General features: G+C 42.6%; 1 pseudogene; it reads left to right on the top strand.

Annotated features, from left to right (window-relative positions):
* Positions 1-6,502: 6,502 nt before the first annotated feature.
* LOC466806 (glutamine synthetase-like) lies at positions 6,503-7,646 on the top strand (annotated as a pseudogene).
* Positions 7,647-14,648: the final 7,002 nt, after the last annotated feature.

Genomic DNA, 14,648 nt, shown 5'->3' with positions numbered 1-14,648 from the left:
GTTGCAGTGAGCCAAGATCGGGCCATTGCACTCCTGCCTGGGCAACAAGAGCAAGACTCTGTCTCAAAAACAAACAAACAAACAAAAAAAGAATGCCTGAGATTGAATGCACACCAGCCTAGTGAGATGGGAATTCAGAGTCAGATTTGACCTGATTTATTTCTCATCCAGTTTTTTGGTTGTAATTCACATATTATAAAATTCATTCTTTTATTATTATTATTTTTAGAGACAGGGGCTCACTCTGTTGCCCAGACTGGAGTGCACTGGCATGAGTGTGGCTCACTGTAGCCTTGACCTCCTGGGCTCAAGTGATCCTCCCACCTCACTTCCTGAGTAGCTGGGACAACAGGCATGTTTCACCCAGCTAAATTATTTTTGTTTTTGATAAAGACGAGGTCTCACCATGTTGCCCAGGCTGGTCTTGAACTCCTGGTCTCAAGGAATCCTCCCACCTAGCTTCTCAAAGTGCTGGCATTACAGGTGTGAGCCACCACACCTGGCCAAAATTCAGGCTTTTAAAGTATACAGTTTGGTAGTTTTTAGTTCTATATGTGCACAGAACTGTGCAACCATTAACACTAGTTAATACTAGAACACATTCATTATTCCAAAAGAAATCCCATACACATCAGTGTTCACTCTCCAGTCTTCTCTTCCCCCAAACCCCTGGCAAACACTACTCTACCTTCTTGTTTCTATACATTTGCGTATTCTAGACATTTCATATAAATTGAATTATGTAATATGTAACCTTTAATGTCCGGCTTCTTTCACTTGGCATAATGTTTTCAACGTTCATCTGCCTTGTAGCATGTATCAGTATGAGTTTATTATGCCTAATCTGAAAATATGAAATCTAAAATGCTTCAAAATCTGAAGCTTTTTGAGTGCTGAAATGACGCTCACAGGAGATGGCTCATTGGAGCATTTTGGATTTTGGATTTTGGGATTAGAGATGCTCAACCGTAAGTATAATGCAAATATTCTAAAATTTGAAAAAATCTGAAATCTGAAATACTTCTGGTCCCAAGCATTTTGAATAAGGGATAACTTAACCTGTACTTCATTCCTTTTTATGGCTGAATAATATTTCATTGTATGGATATACCACATTTTGTTTATCAGTTTATCAATTGATGAACCTTTGAGTCATTTCCGCATTTTGGTATAATGAATAATGCTGTAATGAACATGCCAGAATAAGTTTTTGTGTGGATATAGGTTTTCAGTGCTTTTGGGTATATACTTAAGAGTGGAATTGCTGGGCCATATGGTAACTCTTCGTTTAACTTTTGGAGAAGCTGCAAAACTATTTTTCAAAGAGGCTATACCAGTTCACTATCCTACCAGTAATGTTTGAGGGTTCCAATTTGTCTATATCCTTGTCAACGCTTATTATTGTATGTCTTTTTTGATGATAGCTGTCTTGGTGCTTATGACGAAATATCTCACAGTGGTTTTGATTTGCATTTCCCTGATGAGTAATGTTGTTGCGTGTCTTTTAATGCAATTTCAGCTGACTGTATACCTTCCTTGGAGAAATATCTATTCAACATTTTTGCCCATTTCAAACTAAGATTATTTGTCTTTGTTGCTGAGTTGTAAGAGTTTATAGATTCTGGATACAAGTCTTTTTTTTTTAAAAGGGTATGTGAACAGAAACACATTTATTACAAAAAAAAAAAAAAGAAAACCCAAAACGAAAAACAAATTCACATTGTTTTGAGCTACAATATAGCAGCAGATTAAAGAAAAATATTTTTAGACAGTTTAGGATAACTCCTAACAGAACATAGCCTTGTTGCCATGTGACAGGACACAGGATTCCAAGTACTCGGTAGCGGCGAGTGAAGCGGGCATTGATGGGCCTGCTCCCCCTGCTCGGGCCTCCGAACCCGCCTTGCATGCCACCGTGTGGGATGGGGTGGCCCCGGGAGGCCCCGCCTGGGGCAAAGCTGCCGAGCCCTGACATCCCTTCTCAGTTCATCATGTGGCCAGGCCCAGAGTGACCGGACATGCTTCTCTCACCACCTTGCCATCTCTTGTGATCCCTGTCCATCATGACCCCGTCAGCTGTGCCCTGCCATGCTCAGTCATCGTCTCTTCAGCCATGGTCCCCCGAGTAGTCATGTCTGCCCCTGGGGGGAGGAGGCAGCCCCCGGCCCTCGCTCATCCTCCTGTCGGAGCCACAGCCCCCCCAGCCATCATGGGAGTCCCGGCTGTGGCGCTCTGGTCCTGCATGGCGTTCTGGGTAATGCTGGACATCACAGGGCCAGAGGGAAAAAAGAGCTTCAGTGTCAGCCCCCAGACCCCAAGGCTTTTCAGGCAACACGCTAACGATGACAACGACAGTCACTCTGGACAGAATTGTTGGCAGGCTGTATTGGTTCACATGACACAGCTGCCTCCCTGAAATCTGTAGGCCAGAGGCCCTGTGCCCTAGGCTCATGGCCTGGTACACAAAAGGTACCAGTACCAAGGCATCTCCAAGGCAGGTCCCCATGGCACCACCAGAGCTGGGAGGGCCACCAGGAGTCACCCACTGAAGATGATGCTTACTAGAGAGATTCCCTGGGACCCACAGCCCAAATGGTTACTGCCCAGAGCCAATAGTATTCTCGTTAAGTGTCTTCTACTAAGGAAAGTTCAGGTTTATAAACTTTAAATGTGTGCATATTCTGGAAATAGTTTTTACAAATTTCTTCCTTCCACACTGAAGGAAGTATCAAACGTAGCCCTTCATCTGACCAATTGCTAGGCAAGCATCCTTCCTCATAGTCAAGTTTCTCGGAAGTTTCTGCTGGGCGCCCGGTCCAGGGCCTTGCACCTTGCTCTGCTCAGGACACAGGACACTCAGAGATAAACGGCTGGAAGACAGCCGTCCCCTTGGCCAGTCCCACCATTCCCTCCTCTGTGTCATTGTTTTTGTGAGCCACGTGGCTGACACAGACCAGGAGTTCTTCACCCTGCTATTTGAGGGAAGACCAAGAGAGGGCGAGTCACACTCTATGCCCACTTCTTTGATGGCCACGGTTAATATTTACACCCACAGCCTGTTTCTGTGGCTGGAAGCACTTTCCAGCCTGACTTTCACAAAAGCTAGTGAGGTAGCTTTGGCTCTACAGTCCTGTTCTTTCTCTTTCCACAAATACAGTATGTGGCCTCTGGGGTTTTTGCCCCATGACCATATTGCAAGAGAAAAGAAACGAGAAAGGAGTCCTGGTAAGGAAACCCCCTTGACGGAGCCTGGTCGTTGTCCATGTCCAAATTCACCTCCCCATTAAACGGAGAGGTCGGCCAGGGCGAAGGCAAAGATGGCGGCATGCTCCACGACGTGCAAGATGTACTGCGTGACCACTGCCTGCTTCCCTGGCCTATTCTCCCAGCGTGTGCTCTGACGCCTCCCCTCAACAACGTAAGAAAAGGGACTCGTGAAATAAGAGCTCCTTAGTATTTGAAAATTGAACCAACATTTTTCTGTCCAACCAACCCAGCTAACAGTTCAATGAGGCCCATAAGTTCTGTGCTAGTTTTCTCTGTAGGGAGATGTCACCATTTGCCTTTGGGGTAACTCTGATGACTCATTTATGACTGTGTGTGTGAGGAGAAAGGATCAAACCACCTTCCACTGTTAGGAGAGCGTATCTGACACCTGCATGAAAGCAGCTTGTGGCCAGGTGTGCTGGCTCACATCTGTAATCCTAGCACTTTGGGAGGCCGAGGCAGGAGGATCACTTGAGTTCAGGAGTTCAAAACTGGCCTGGACAACACAGTGAGACCCCGTGTCTATTAAAAAAAAAAGTGGCTGGCAATGATAAACACGTTTGTACAGACACGCACCCCCCTCATGTAAACTCCCCACCACCCCACCCTCTGTAGGAGGAATATTACCCTCATTTCACTGCTGGGGAGACAGGCTCAGCAGGAAGGGGTGATACCAGGGTGTGACCCCAGTTCTGTCTGATTCTGGAGGCTGGACATGGAACCATTGGTCTATGCTCTTCCACCAAAGAAAATCCACAAGACTAGTTCTAGGTTTTGTTGCATATAATTTGCCTCCAGGAGCAGGGAAAAAGGAACCCCACCAGGCTGATGGAATTCCTGAGAATCCCGAGACAGAGCCAAGTACTTGGCTATGCTCAGCCACATTAAGGAACCAAGGGGGACAGAAACGGGAAGCTTATGCTGGAGTCCAGGAAATGCTGGCAGGAGGAGGAAGGGCTCATGAGAGGAGTCCTCAGAGAGGAGGCATCTTCCACACAGCAACGTGCTGCCCCCAAGTTTATAGTGAAAGCCACTAGAGGTCCAAGGCTCTCCTGCGAAGTCTCAGTCTCAATGTAAGATGGAAGGAGAAAATGGGGCTTATTGTTCTAACGTGCGAGCCCCCCAAGGAGAACGAGCACAGACCAGAGACCTAGTTGTTGTCCAAGGCTAAGTGGGGCCCTGGGCTGATGAAGGATGTCCTTATTTTCCAAAGAGGGCAGGCACTCGGGGACAGACACAGCAACCACAGCCTCCCCAGATGCACCTGTCTGAGTCAGCTGTGCAGCTCACTAGACACTTCCCAGCAGAGCCTGGATACAAGTCTTAATTTGATTTTGATAGAGGATGGCAAGTCAGCATTTCTTGTACTCTCAACTATGTGGACTAAGGGTTATACTTATTTCATTGATTATCTATTCCCATAGCACCCTTTTTGCAACACACTGTATAATTGTTGGCTCAATATTGGTCTCTCTACTTAGACTATCAGCTATATGGATCTCTGTTTTCTTCCTTATAACTGCTTTTCCAGACCCTTGGACAAAGTAGACATGCAATATTTATTGAAATAAATGGAAATAAATAAACTGATTGGTTGAATGAATGAATGCCTGACCAGGTGCTCATTGTTAGTAAGGACCTTCAGTAGAAGGAAGTTCTGTTCCTTTTTGCTGTGTGTCCTCTGAGTAGTAACCTCTCCACAGTCCTACCTGCTCATCCAGCAGCAGGGCCAATCCCTTGCTTTCTCAGAACCCAGGAGGCTCAGCTGGGCAGGTATGCAGGTCTCTCTCTGGAACTGGGGGCCCCTCGTCTGTGTTTTGAAATTACCTGATCCTCAGTTAGCTGATGCCTGTGTTTCAGGCTGCATAACTCAAATTCATTTACGCTTCCTCTGTTTTTCCCTTCTTCTAAACACAGTTTAAATTCACCTCCTCCAGGGGACCTCCCCAAACCACTCCAGACTGTAGGAAGCATCTCTTCTCTCTTTCTCCCTCTCTCAATCAAATAATAAAGAGACATAGTAAAAAGACATAGGTGAGTCTTTTACCCCTGACTCGTGGATCACCTCACCACTTCTTAAAGTCAATCACAATAACTGGTTCTTTTTTCATTCCTTCCATAGATATTTCTTATGAATATAGATAAGCACATATATGCTGCCCCCTTTTACATAAATGGTACTATTTTGCACAGTCTGTATTTTTTTCCTTGAAATTACACCTTTAAAATCTTTCCATGGCCATATTTATAGTACCACCTTATTCTTTCAAAGAGCTATACAGTCCTTCCTTCCCTCCCTCCCTCCCTCCCTTCCTTCTTTCTTTCCCTCCCTCCCTCTCTCCCTTTCTCCCCTCCCTCCCTCCCTCTCTCTTTTTCTCTCCTTCCTTCCTTCCTTCCTTCTAACAGGGTCTCGCACTGTCTTCCAGGTTGTAGTGCAGTGTTGAAATCTCAGCTCACTGCAACCTCACCTCCTGGGTTCAGATGATTCTCCTGCCTTAGCCTCTCAAGTAGTAGGACTACAGGAATGCATCACCAAGTCCCTCTAATTTTTGTATTTTTGGTAGAGATGGGGTTTCACCATGTTGGCCAGGCTGGTCGCAAACTCCTGGCCTTGAGTGATCTGCTGGCTTTGGCCTCCCAAAATGCTGGGATTACAGGCATAAGCCACCACACCCAGCCTAAGAGCTGTATAGTATTTCATTGTATGGTTGTATCACAGTTTATATAACTATTTCCAGTCTTTTATATTACAAAAGATGCTTTAATTAGTATTCTTGTACATATATATGAGCACATATATTTGTGAGGGGTAAAAGCCTAGAATTGAAATAGCTAGTTGGGCGTAGTGACACACACCTGTAATCCCAGCGCTTTGAGAGGCTGCGGCAGGCGGATCACCTGAGGTCAGGAGTTCGAGACCAGCCTGACCAACACATAGTGAAATCCTGTCTCTACTAAAAATGCAACAATTAGCTGGGTGTAGTGGCGCACACCTGTAGTCCCAGCTACTTGGGAAGCTGAGGCAGAAGAATCACTTGAATCTGGGAGACAGAGGTTGCAGTGAGCTGAGATTGCGCCACTGTGCTGCAGCCTGGGTGACAGAGCCATACTCTGTCTTTCAAAAAAAAAGAGAGAGAGAGTCAAGAGTGGGAAAAGAGTGGAGTGTGTGAGCAGTACAGCAGCCTCCTCTCCTCTCCTCACCTCGTTCTCACGGACTACTTTTACCGTCCCCGCCTGCTCGATGCCCAGAACACCTTCCACCATGACCACCTCAGCAAGTTCCCACTTAAATAAACGCATCAAGCATCAAGCAGGTGTGCATGTCCCTGCCTCAGGGTGAGAAAGTCCAGGCCATGTATATCTGGATCGATGGTACTGGAGGACTGTGCTGCAAGACCTGGACCCTGGACAGTGAGCCCAAGTGTGTGGAAGAGTTGCCTGAGGGGAATTTCGATGGCTCTAGTACTTTACAGTCTGAACAGTGACATGTATCTCGTGCCTGCTGCCATGTTTCAGGACCCCTTCCGTAAGGACCCTAACAAGCTGGTGTTGTGTGATGTTTTCAAGTACAATCGAAAGCCTGCAGAGACCAATTTGAGGCACACCTGTAAATGGATAATGGACATGGTGAGGAACAAGCACCCCTGGTTTGCCATGGAGCAGGAATATACCCTCATGGGGACAGATGGGCACCCCTTTGGTTGGCCTTCAATGGCTTCCCGGGACCCCAGGATCCATATTACTGCAGTGTGGGAGCAGACAGAGCCTATGGCAGGGACATCGTGGAGGCCCATTACGGGGCCTGCTTGTAAGCTGGAGTCAAGATTGCAGGGACTAATACAAAGGTCATGCCTGCCCAGTGGGGATTTCAAATTGGATCATGTGAAGGAATCAGCATGGGAGATCATCTCTGGGTGGCCCGTTTCATCTTGCATCTTGTATGTGAAGACTTTGGAGTGACAGCAACTTTTGATCCTAAGCCCATTCCTGGGAACTGAAAGGGCGCAGGCTGCCACACCAACTTCAGCACCAAGGCCATGCGGGAGGATAATGATCTGAAGTACATTGAGAAGGCCATCAAGAAACTAAGCAAGTGGCACCAGTACCACATCCACGCCCATGATCCCAAGGGAGGCCTGGACAATGCCTGACGCCTAACTGGATTCCATGAAACCTCCAACATCCATGACTTTTCTGCTGGTATAGCCAATCGTAGTGCCAGCATACACATTCCCCAGACTCTCGGCCAGGAGAAGAAAGGCTACTTTGAAGACCATTGCCCCTCTGCCAACTGCAACCCCTTTTTGGTGACAGAAGCTCTCATCCGCACGTGTCTTCTCAATGAAACCTGTGATGAGCCCTTCCAGTACAAAAACTAAGCGGACTAGACCTCCAGCTGTCAAGCCTCTCCTAGTTCTTCATCCCACTCCAACTCTTCCCCCTCTCCCAGTTGTCCCAGTTGTAACTCGAAGGGTGGAATATCAAGGTTTTTTTTTTTTTTAAAGGAGAGAAAAAAAGAAAAAAGGAAATAGCTGGATCAAGGGACTTTTTTCATTCCCATTTTACAGATGAGATACATGCCTTTAAATCGTTGATAGATATTGATAAATTTATTTCCAAAGAAGCTGTATCAATTTATACTCTCAACAACAAAGTATAGAAATGCCCATTCATTTGACAATGCAGAGTATTATGCAAATTTTTGATATTTGCCAAGCTGACAAATGAAAAAATGGTGTCTTATAATTTTAATTTGCATTTATTTTATTTGGAAAGATGATAATATGATAACAGATAGTTATACAAGCACAGCGCTTCCTGAATACTTTTACTTGTATATATTTAAAGTACTTAAATAAATACAAATACTTAAAAATACTTAAAAGGCATTTGTAGTAATTCTATAATTGTATTCTTGTCCACTGTCCATTTTCTGTTAAGGAAATTAAATTTTTGATGATAAAAATTGAAAATAGTTTTCTCCAGCTATATTTTGCCTTTCCAACTTTATGGTATTTTTTGGATGCAGATTTTTTAAAATGTAAAATTTATTATTTAAAAAAAGTTAAAGCTCTAGGGATTGATTTTTGCTTAGAAAGATTAAGATGTGACTTCCTATGCTTCTCCAAGTTACCTTTTGTCTCATTTTTGCATATGACTTTGTGACTCATCTAGATTCTATTTTTGTGTACAGTGTGAGATAGAGATTTGTCTTGATTGTTTTTCCAGAGGCTAGCTGTTTTCAACAGCACCTTTTCTTTTCTGATTAGAAATGACACCTTTCTCATGTTCCAGATAACCCAACACATTTAAGTCTGTTTCTATAATTTATACTGTTCTAGAGATCTACTTCCTTATTTAGGTATCAATACCAAATCACTTCATTTACAGTGGTCTTATAGTGTATTTTAATAGGTGGTATTGTTATTTCTCAGGATTTTATGATTTTTTCTTTTTTATTTATTTTAATAATAAATAATTTTATTACTTTAATAAATATATTAATACATTTATTAATTTATTTAATAATACATCTCCCTGTGTCACCCAGGGTGGAGTGCAGTGGCAAGATCTAGGCTCACTGCAACCTCCGTCTCCCGGGTTCGCGCAATTCTCTGCCTCAGCCTCCCGAGTAGCTGGAATTACAGGTGCCCGCCACCATGCCTGGCTAATTTTTTTTTTATTTTTAGTAGAGACAGGGTTTCATCATCTTGGCCAGGCTGGTCTTGAACTCCTGACCTCGTGATCCACTCACCTTGGCCTCCCAAAGTGCTGGGATTACAGGTGTGAGCCACCGTGCTCGGCCTTTTCATGCGAGCTTTGGAATCAGATTGTCTTATATTAACAAAAATGCTCATTGGTATTTTAACATTTATTTAAGTTTATAGATTAATTTCTTACGGCAGTTTTTGGTTTACAGAAAAGCTGAGCAGAAAGCACAGAGTTTCTATACATTTCCCCCTCCCATACCATAGTTTTCTTTTTCTTTTCTTTTCTTTTTTTTTTTTTGAGACAGGGTCTCACTCTATCATCCATCTGGAGTGTAGTGGCGTGATCACGGCTCACTGCATCCTCAGCCTCCTGGGCCCAAATGATCCTTCCACTCCAGCCTCCAGAGTAGCTGGGACCACATGTGTGTGCCACCATGCCTGGCTAATTTTTAAATTTTTTGTAGAGATGGGGGTCTCCCTATGCTGCCTAGGCTAGGCTTGAACCCCTGAGCTCAAGTGATTCTCCTCTCTCAGCCTTCCAAAGTGTTGGGATTGCAGGCATGAACCACCATTCCTGGCCAGGTTTCCCTATTTTTAATATCCTGTATTTTAATATCTTGTAATTAAAGTTGATGAGCCAGTATTGATATGCTATTGTTAACTGAAGGCCATACTTTACATTAGGGTTTACTCTTTGGATTGTAAGTGCTAAGAGTTTTGACAAATGCATAATGTCATGTGTCTACCATTGCAATATCATCCAGAATAAGTAGTTTCACTGCCCTAAAAATCCCATGCTTCACCTATCCATCCCGCTCTCCCTGGTCCTCCGCTGAATCCCTGACAGCAGTTGATCTTACTACTATCTTCACAGTCCTGCCTTTTCTAGAATGTTAAATGGTTAGAATCATATAGCCTTTTCATCCCTCACTTAGCGGTTTGCATTTAGGTTTCTGCCATGTCTTTTTGTGGCTTGGTGGCTCATTTCTTTTCATTACCGAATAATATTCCATTATATGAATGTACCACAGTTGATCCATTCAGCTATTGAAGAACATCTTCGTTGCTTCTAATTTTTGGCAATTATAAGTAAAACTGCTATAAACATTTATGTTTGGGATTTTGTGTGAACATAGTTTTTGGCTAATTTGGGTAAACACCTAGGAGCATGATTATTGGATCATATGGTAAGAAAATATTTAGCTTTCTAAGAAACTGCCAAACTGTTTTCCAAAGTAGCTGCACTGTTTTCTAATCCTACCAGCAATGAAGGAGAGTTCCTGATGCTCCATTATGGGTATTTTAATTGGATTAGCATTAAATTTATAGATTAATTTAGGAGTAATTGGACTTTTCATTATATTTATTGGTATTATCCAAGAATAGGGTAGATCTTCCAATTTATGAAATCTTCATTTATACTCCAAGTACCTTCTTTTTTTTTTTTTTTTTTTTTTTTTTGAGATGGAGTCTCACTCTGTTCCCCAGCCTGGAGTGCAGTGACATGATCTCGGCTCACTGCAACCTCTACCTCCCAGGTTCAAGCAATTATCCTGCCTCAGCCTCCCGAGTAGCTGGGATTACAGGTGTTCACCACCACATCCGGCTAATTTTTTTTTTTTTTTTGGTAGAGATAGGGTTTCGACATGTTGGCCAGTCTAGTCTTGAACTCCCGATCTCAGATGATCTGCCCACCTCGGCCTCCCAAAGTGCTGGGATTATAGGCGTGAACCACTGCACCTGGCCCCATGTAGCATTTAAAGTTTTCTCTAAGCAGTGTTGGGAGATAATTCTCCAGGGGGCTCTCCTGTTTCTGCATGTCTTGTGTTTTTCTGCCTTTGTTCTAGACTATCTTTTCAAGGACGTAGTGTAGCAAACAGACTTAAAAGATAGAGTTAGCATCTCTCTTAGTGGCAGAGGGCAGGCATGTTTAAGGTCTAGTATAAAATATTCAGATTCCCTAAACTCAGGCCTCTCGTCCTGTAGTGCAGACCACTGCAGGTGCAGGTGTCACCTGGCCCTGTTTTGCCCTGCCTTGCAGAAACTAGAGCTTAGGAAATTGTCACAAGAAAATGCTAATAGTCTGACTACTGTTATTACTGTAACAAAATCCTTTGTTTCTGACGAAGGAGTCTTATGTCTCTGCCAACATCCATGAAACTGTGGCAGACTAAATTTTTAGCGTGCAAGTAGGGAAAGATGATTTTTACTTAGTAGGAAGAAAATATGTTGTTTAGTAGGAAAAAACATGTTGTTGTTGTTTCCATATAATGGAACTATTCTTATTATTTTAAAAGTCTATTTTTAAACTTGAGATGGAGTTTTGCTTTGGTTGCCCAGGCTGGAGTGCAATGGTGCGATCTCGGCTTACTGCAACCTCTGCCTCCCAGGTTCAAGTGATTCTCCTGTCTCAGCCTCCTGAGTAGCTGAGATTACAGGTGCATGCCACCACGCTCGGCTAATTTTCGTATTTTTAGTAGAGACAGGATTTCATCATATTGGTCAGGCTGGTCTCAAACTCCTGACCTCAGGTGATCTGCCCACCTTGGCCTCCCAAAGTGCTGGGATTACAGGCGTGAGCCACCGCGCCTGGCCTGACATTTATTATTATTAAAAGTCTATTTTTTGTTACATAGTCACCTTACTAAATTCTCTTATTGCTTCCAATAGTTTTATAGTTAGTTGTCTGTACATAATCATATTAGCTGCAATAAATAACTTGGCTTCTTTCTTTCTAGTATATCTCTTTCTTTTTTCTGTCTTGACCAGTACTTCCAGATATATGCTAAATAGAAGTAACGATAATTAAAAAACTTGTCTAGTTTCTGACTTTAATTGAATTGTTTATCACACTTCACCATTTATCCTGACACTAGGCTTTGGCTTAAGAATTTATATAGCTACAAAAATATGTATAGATAGGCACGGCTGTATGTGCTTGTATTAAGGGAGAATTATTTAAAAATCAAGGAGGAAGGTTTAATTTTTTTTTTTTTTTTTTAGACAGAGTCTCACTCCATCATCCAGGCTAGAGCGCAGTGGCACCGTCTAGGCTTACTGCAAACTCCGCCTTCCCGGTTCAGGCGAGTCTGGTGCCTCAGCCTCCTGAGTAGCTGGAATTACAGGTGTGTGCCACCATACCCAGCTAATTTTTGTATTTAGTAGAGATGGGGTTTCACCATGTTGGCCAGGCTGGTCTCAAACTCTTGACCTCAAGTGATCTGCCTGTCTTGGCCTCCCAAGTGCTGGGATTACAGGCATGAGCCCCCATGCCCAGCTGATGTTTAATTTTATCAAATGATTTTATAGCATCTCTGGATATACAATTTTATTTATGTTTTTACTTTGATCAATTAATAGGCTAAGTTAGTAAATTATGTAAATAGATTCCTTAATATTTAGCTGTTCTTTCCAGGTTCAAATCTATTTTGTTCTGGTATATTATTTTTTAATAAGTTTCTGAATTATATTTATTAATACTTTTTATTACTCTGCACTCATATTCATAAATTATTCCATAAATTGTGATGTTATGATATATTTATTAAATGTGGTATCAATAAATAATGATTCTATGGAAAGAATTTGGAAACTTTCTTTTTTAATGTTCTGGAATAGTTTACTGATATTGGAAGTTTCTGTTTTTCATATATTTGTAGTTGTTTGCTTCTAGTGCTTTTCATTAATTTATTTATTTGAATTTTTAAAAATTGTAAGCTTATGAGGTGTATATATATATATTTTTGTTTTGTTTTGTTTTTGAGACAGAGTCTTGCTCTGTTGCCTAGGCTAGAATGCAATGGCATGATCTCAGCTCACTGTAACCTCTGCCTCCCAGGTTCAAGCAATTCTCCTGCCTCAGCCTCCCCGAGTAGCTGGGACTATGGGTGTGCACCACCACACCTGGCTAATTTTTGTATTTTTAGTAGAGACAGAGTTTCGCCATGTTGACAAGTCTGGTCTTGAACTCCTGACCTCAGGTGATCTCCCCACCTTGGCCTCCCAAAGTGTTGGGATTACAGGCATGAGCCACCATGCCTGGCAGAGGTATATGTATTTTTGAGGTACAGGGTGATGTTATGATTTGTAAATACAATGTGGGATCATTAAATCAAGCTAACATATCCATCACCTCAAATTCTTACCATTTTTTTGTGGTGAGAATATTTGAAATTTACTCTCTCGGCAATTTTGAAGTGTGCAATACACTATTATTAACTGTATTCATCAGGCTGTGCAATGGATCTAAAAAAAAACCCCTTATTCTTCCTGAGATTTTGTACCCTTTGACCATCAACTCCCCATTCCTCACGTACCCCAGCCTCTATAACCACCATTCTACTCTCTGCTGCTTTGAGTTTGATTGTTTTAGGTTCCATATATAAGTGAGAACACGTGGTATTATTTTTCTGTGCCTGGCTCACTTCACATAGCATAAGGTTCTCTAATTCTATCCATGTTGTCTCAAATAACAGGATTCCCTTCTCTTAAAGTCCAAATAGTATTCCACTGTGTATATGTCCACATTTTCTTTATCCATTTATCTATTGATGGGACACTAAGTTTGATCCCATAACTTGGCTATTGGGAATAGTGCTGCAATGAACATGTTGTGTTTTTGTTTCTCTTTGTGTGTGTGTGTGCGGTTTATTTTTTAGCTAGAGTCTCTAGAGTCTCTGTCACCCAGGCTGGAGTGCAGTGGCGCAATCTTGGCTCACTGCAACCTCCACCTCTTGGCCTCAAGCCATCCTTCCACCTCAGCCTCCTGAGTAGCTGGGACTACAGGCATATGCCACTATGCCAGGCTCATTTTTGTGTTTTTTTGTAGAGAGAGGGTTTTGCTATGTTCCCCAGGCTGGTCTCAAACTCCTAGGCTCAAGCAATCCACCTACCTGGGCCTCTTGAAGTGTTAGAATTACAGGTGTGAGCCATCACGCCCAGCAATGCAATGACTATGGGAGTGCAGGCAAACTGATTTCAAATCTTTTGGGTAAATACCCAGAAGTGGGATTGCTGGATCATTTGGTAACTCTGTGTTTTTTGAGGAATCTGCATATAGCTTAATGGCTATCCTAATTTACATTCCCACTCATCTACTGCTTTTTAAATGGGAAGCTTTGATAAAATTTTAAATATTTTCTATTGTCTTTTAACTTCTTTTAAGCCACTTATACCTTGTGCCATTTTCATTAGTGCTTGGCTATATGTTATCTTGTACATAGTTAAAATGTTTCATACAGGCTGGGCACAGTGGCTCATGCCTGTAATTCCAGCACTGTTACACCTGATGGGTTCTTTTTTGCCCACTGCCCTCAAAAATCAATGCACTGAGAACAGCAGGTATTGTGGCAAAGAAAGAGTTTCATATCTGCAGGGCCAGCCAAGCCAAAGGATAGGAGGTATTTCCCAAATCTGCCTCTCCGAGATTTTGGAGGCTAGAGTTTTTCAGGGTACTTTGATAAGCAGGGAGCTCAGGAACTGAAACAATTGATTGTCTGGAGATGAAATCACAAAGGTGTCTACACTGTCTTTGTGTAGTTGACTCAGTTCCCAGGATGGGGTCTCAGGATCAGTAGCATCTCTTTGTCTGCTGAAATGTTAAATCTGAAAAATATCTCAAAGACCAGTTCTTTATTTCACAATAGTGATGTTATCCATAGGAGTAGTTGA

The sequence above is a fragment of the Pan troglodytes genome, chromosome 9 (assembly GCF_028858775.2).
Source record: "Pan troglodytes isolate AG18354 chromosome 9, NHGRI_mPanTro3-v2.0_pri, whole genome shotgun sequence".
Lineage (NCBI taxonomy): Eukaryota > Metazoa > Chordata > Mammalia > Primates > Hominidae > Pan > Pan troglodytes.
The sequence above is the reverse complement of the archived record's forward strand: the minus strand, read 5'-3'. Positions and strand labels throughout refer to the sequence as shown.